The sequence below is a fragment of the Nicotiana attenuata genome, unplaced genomic scaffold (genome assembly GCF_001879085.1).
Source record: "Nicotiana attenuata strain UT unplaced genomic scaffold, NIATTr2, whole genome shotgun sequence".
Classification (NCBI taxonomy): Eukaryota; Viridiplantae; Streptophyta; class Magnoliopsida; order Solanales; family Solanaceae; genus Nicotiana; species Nicotiana attenuata.
In genome coordinates this window covers 181,158-187,157 of record NW_017670870.1, presented here as the reverse complement: position 1 = coordinate 187,157, position 6,000 = coordinate 181,158, and positions in this window count along the sequence as shown.

Genomic DNA, 6,000 nt, shown 5'->3' with positions numbered 1-6,000 from the left:
AGAAATGGACGGAGAAGTCTGGCCAAAGCCGATCAATTCAGATGCAGTCAAGCGTTACTATGTGTAATCTTTAGGCTTTCGTTATATGATGTAAATTGAACTATGCCTGACCTGATTCCCGTTAAAGAGGGGATACGTAGGCAGCCCTATGGGTTCGGTCACAATTCAATAAAAATTTCATTTCCCCCCGCAATTGAAAACTGGGGCAAAATTTTGAGGAGGACCCTCAAAATTCCGAAGTAATTTCAACCGACCGCCGTACGAGCAACAGCCAGAAATGTCAACCCATCGAACTGGGGCAGTCGTCGGTTCATCTAAAAGCTATTTCTAATTATACATTCATACCATACTTTTACAAAATCATGCATGTTTATTGAAACTGCTTTGTTTAGCAACGCAACCCCAATGATACAGACGGAATCACCAGATCAAAGCCGAACGAGTCAAGCAAAGCCACCGGGGATACGAACTAACCTCCCCCTTACAAAACTCACGATTTTTCTTTAGATGCAGGCACTAGGATTGCGAAATCCTTAAACATACTGTACGTCCAGGGAACAAACATTGTTCTTAGAACCGTTGCACTTGCTAACATTTGCTATCAGCACACACCAGCAATGCTCCGTAGTCACAATGCTCCCAGTAATCACAACGTCGCAATCTAATATCAGCTAAGAAAACTCTACTATCATTTGTTATTTTATTTCTTACATAAGGCTACCATTCTGCCTTCCGAGACTAAACGTTGTCTCCATCTGCATCTACATTGCATAAGGCTACCATTCCGCCTTCATATTTGCATAAGGCTAATATTCTGCCTTCCGAGACTAAACATTGTCTCCATCTGCATCTGTATTGCATAAGGCTACCATTCTGCCTTCAAATTTGCATAAGGCTACCATTCTGCCTTCCGAGACTAAACGCGGTCTCCATCTGCATTTGCATTGCGTAAGGCTACCATTCTGCCTTCCAACTTGCATAAGGCTACCATTCTGCCTTCCGAGACTAAACGTTGTCTCCATCTGCTTGCATTGCATAAGGCTACTATTCTACCTTCCAACTTGCATAAGGCTACCATTCTTCCTTCCGAGACTATGCAGTGTCTCCATCTGCATTCTTGCATAAGGCTACCATTCTGCCCTCCGAGGTTAAGCTCTACCTCCATCTGCATTCGCATCTTTGCATAAGGCTACTTTCCTGCCTTTTGAGGGTAAGTTCTGCCTCCAATTTTCTTCGAAACTAAGCACTATTTATCTCGCTTTTCTTACGGGCTAAGCTCTGCCCTTCAATTCTCAAGACTAAGCTCTGTCTTGTCCGCATCATACTAGTGCATCCTTCATAGGTTGAAATATCGCCAACTCGTCTAAAGGCGTTATCGTTCGGAGGCACCATCTTCATGGCTCGAGAATACCATGTCATGGCCTGAGGATCTCTTTCAATCTTTTGCATGTCATTATTCAAAGGCATCATGGTTCGGAGGCACCATCCTCATAGCCCGAGAACATCATTTCATGGCCTGCGAATCCTGCACGAAACAACCTATGGCCCAGGACATCATGGTCTGAGGACGCCATTCCTAACCGTCCAAAGACAACATTCATAGTCCAATGGACTTGCATCATGTTTAAATTTATGCACAGTATATGCTGGTATTGCTTCTATTTTCAGGTAACCCGACGAGCAATGTCTATCCCAGTAGGAGCGATCCCGCTCCAGTTTTCCCAGCCATATCAAACCTCACCATTCCCATAAGTCGCTTATTCGTCCAACCCTATACGTTGCATCCGTTCTTGTAAAACTTCATCGATATACTTCGCCGATGACTCCTGAACTACATACGGCCCGATTCCTGTAAAAGCAGGGATATGTAGGCAGCTCAGAAGCCAGGGTGAGGCCTAATCTCTCAAACCGTTTTGCTCGGTCAAAATTGGCCATCATTTCTGGCCAGCCCTAGTGCTGCTCATTACAGCCTCAGCCCGGGCATTCACCACCTCGGCATTCGCCTTCGAAAGCTCGGACTCGAGCCTTGTGATCAACATGAAATACAGGCTACCTGTCATTCGAGGTGGCTTTCGCAGTTCCGACTACGATCCGCCTCACACCGCAGGGATAACAGCTCACTTTCCTTTCTCACACAAAGAAGCTTAAGGGATTTCTCACTATTCGAAGCTTTCCGCAACCTGGCCTCATAGCGAAGCAGCTCGGACTTAAGCCTGTCGAAATCCTACAAGGGAAAATTCAATAAGAAAGGAAGAATGCGAAACCGAAATAAACCTATATCGGCTACCAAAGCTTACCATAAAGCCAAGCCGCTGAGCCTCGCCAATGTACGATGGCTTAGTATCCCCCGAAGCACCTTTGGTAGGAAAAGAAGAAGGTGCCACGTGCTCCTCGTTCTTTGAAGTAACCTCGGCATGAACGGGAAATATTCTTTCAAAAATGGAGGCCTCCGAAGCCGGAAGATCGGCCGACTCGCCTCTTTTGAACCTATGAGAAGGACTCGCCCTGCTGCGAGCCTCCTCACACCACGGAGACTGACTCTTTCCGTTTATTATCAACCCTTGACCCCAAGGTCGACAGTTTCTCCTCCTCCCCCAGGGGGTACGACCTCATCGCGAAAAAATCTCCAACACCTGCGGCGACTAAGTTAGTGCGCTGAAAAGAAAAGTACCATTCTGGGGAAATAAACCACCAAGCGCCTACCATGATGCTCTGCCTCCCATCTCCCTTTGGACAGGTCTCGCCACCTGCGGTTATCATAGGTCGAACAAGTTGCCAGCTTACGGGACCATTCGGCCAAATCAGGGACCTCGCTCGACAACCAAGGAATCGCTACACAGAATGAAACAAAAAAATGTCGTTATGGAGCCCGCCTCCGCTACAGACAAAGTGATAAAAATAGAGGTATGCCGCTTACGTGTGAAATTCTATTTCTCAGGAAAGGGCAGAAACTCTCTACGGATGATATCGACCGTCTGTGCTCGAACAAACCGGCTCATCCATCCATGGTCCTCGTCCTCTTCACCGTTAACGGCAGGAGACCGGGTGGATCCACGCTGTAGAGTAATCAAACCCCGATAACGCAGCGGCCGATATAACCTCACGAGATGACTGAGGGTGAATTCGAGCCCGACCTTATCTACAAAGTACCTTATCGTCTGCACTATCTTCCAAAGGGATGGGTGAGCCTGCGCCAAGGTAACCTGATATCTCCGACAAAACTCAAGCGCGACCCGGTCGGGGGGACCCGACGTAAAAGAATGCGTATACATGCTCAAAAACCCCTCGACGTGGGTCATGATGCTCTCCTCAAAGGAAGGTACTTGCAGTACCACTCCTTCTTCCCATCCGCAGTCTTTTCTAATCATTTCGAGGTGTTCCTCCCCTATTGATGAGATGAACCTCGACGCATGCTCCCAATGTCCCTAAACATTGGGAGGTCTCCCCAACGTAAAGTCTCTTCTTGAGACAAAGCACCTCGAGGCCCGCTCGCTGGGCACCGGCGGTGTACCACCAATCGGACGCGGAACAGAGGCAGAACTCCCGTCTCCTTGATGGGAGGATGTCGACGTAGCATTCATGGCTACGATAAAATAGGAAAATGAGGGTACAGATCTGGGCAAAGATTTTTTTAGTTGAAACGACGGGAGAGCTAGCACAAAGGACCAAGTTCTATGGAAGAAATAGTTACTCAGAATGGCTGAATCTCTACTGGAGAAGCAAGCGAATGAATATATAAGGGCAAAGCGGCGACTGCTCGCCTACCCAGAGGGCCAATTAATTCTAGCCATGTTAACATCACTTTTTCTTGGGGAATGTACTGGCAGGACCACCCCAGGGTCCCTTTATCAGATCGCACGTATGCTGCTATCCCGCGAAATTTGAGAGGTATTGAGACCTCGAGGGCTTCTTGCTTTCACAAGCATCGGCCCCAAAGGAGCTATCGACCTAATTTAAAGATAGAACCCAATTTTAGGGGCCCCGATTGCTCCGAGTATGGGCTCCAAAGAGTTAATGATAAAATTCGAAGATTAACTCCGCAAGAATCCGCAAGAATGATGAAATCTAAAGAATGAAAGACTTGGAGCAGAAGACTCTCTTGCATCGCCAAAAAATATATTTACAAGGGGCGTCTTTAAAAGACTCGTTTCCCTGGGAGTACATACATAGAAAGAAAAAAGAAAAGCAAAAGCGACACAAGGCCTACTCTTCATTGCCACTATCCATTGAACCATCTCCAGGATCATCATCTAAAGCGACCAAGAGCGTCGATTTTCTCTCCAACTCTCGGGCCTCCTCAATCTCGGCCGAAAGATCGACACCTTTGGCTCTGACCCCCTCTAAGGCTTCCCTCTTTGCCTTCGCACTAGCATGAGCAACAACCTGAGCCAGTTTTAGACTTGCCTCTATCGATATATTATTGGCTATTTGATTTGCAGTGGCTGCGTCCTTCAGATAAGTAGCAACTTTTCCTTCGATCTCAGACTTGGCCGCAACCAGCCCAACAATCTCCTTTCGAGCATTTTGGAGAAGACCATGGGTCGATGCCAACTCCGAGGTCGCTACCTCGTTTCGCTCCCTCAGTCCGAGGATCTCCACATTATTTTGCCTGAGCTGCGAATCCTTTTGCCCGATCTGCGAAGGGAAAGGTAAGCCAGTCATTATCAAATTATGGGAACGAAGGGTGGATTCACGCATGACAAAATACCTGCTCAACAAGATCAGCTTTTTCTCGGAGTGCTCCCTCCAAAGCAGCCCGAAGCTCGCTTGACTCATTCTCCTTTCGGGCAGAGTAAGCCTCCGAATCTCGCAGTCCCGATGTAAGCCTCTCGAGCTCCCTTTCACGGCATGAAAGCTCCTCCCGGAGCCTAGAGAGTGCATGGTCATACATCTCCATGCACTACGGCAAAACAGAAGAGTTATAAAAACGAAGAATAAATGCTTGAGACTAAAGAAATATACATAGAACAGCTATCACCTGCTGATAACTAGGGATTTTGACGCATTTTATACTCCTTCTTGCTTATGCTTTGATCAAATATTCATACAAACTAGTCCCAAAAGGCTTACAAGTTGTGCTTGATTGCAGGTTTGATCAACAAAGTGATAAAATGCCGAAGATCAGCAAAGGAGTGAAACTTGCACAAGTGCCAAAGACAAGGCAAGCTCAGGCAGAACAGGCCCAGTACGACCGCACACCACTTTGTGCGGTCTGCACTGGGAGATTCAGAGAGTTGAATTTCAGGCTTCAAGGCAGTGCGGCCGCACACCATTTTGTGCGGTCTGCACTGAAGGCAACGCGGCCGCAGTCCATTCTCTGCGGTCCGCGGTGCCAAGATTCAGAGAGGATGATTTTTCAAGTTTGAAGCCTGTGAGGTCCGCGGTCAATTTTGTGCGGACCGCACTAGAAGCCTCCGCGGCCACGGTCCATTCTGTGCGGTCCGCGGAGCCCAAGTTCAGAGAGATCAATTTTGAATATCAAAGCCTAGCGCGGACCGCGGTCCATTTTGTGCGGTCCGCACTAACCCCGTAGGGGCATTTTTGTCCAGATTTTTCAGCTTAGTACAAATAGATTCTTTTTCATTTTTAGGGTATCAGATATTGTAATACGTAAGCTGCGCTCGTGGGACGACTTTTCTTAGCCATTTTGGGCATTTTTACTTACTTTCCATCATTGAATCTTTGTATTTAGCTTAACAATTAATTAATATGTGTTTATCTTCATCTATTTCTTATTTTTTCTTCTTTGAATATGAGTAGCTAGACCCCATAGCTAGGGTTGTGGCTCAACCCTAGTGTGGGTAATTGATGGGTCCTGTATTTTAGGGCTAATTTGACTATGGGTGTTTGTTATTTGGGCAAATTTCATGGTTAATTTCTGAATTAGTGGTTGCAAACACTAGTTTGTGTTGAGTTGACTTGAGCTCTTCTTGAGAAAGAGAGCCTAAGTCTCCGAAATTGGTCCAACAATGAATTGGGGCGTACTCAAGAGATTGATAG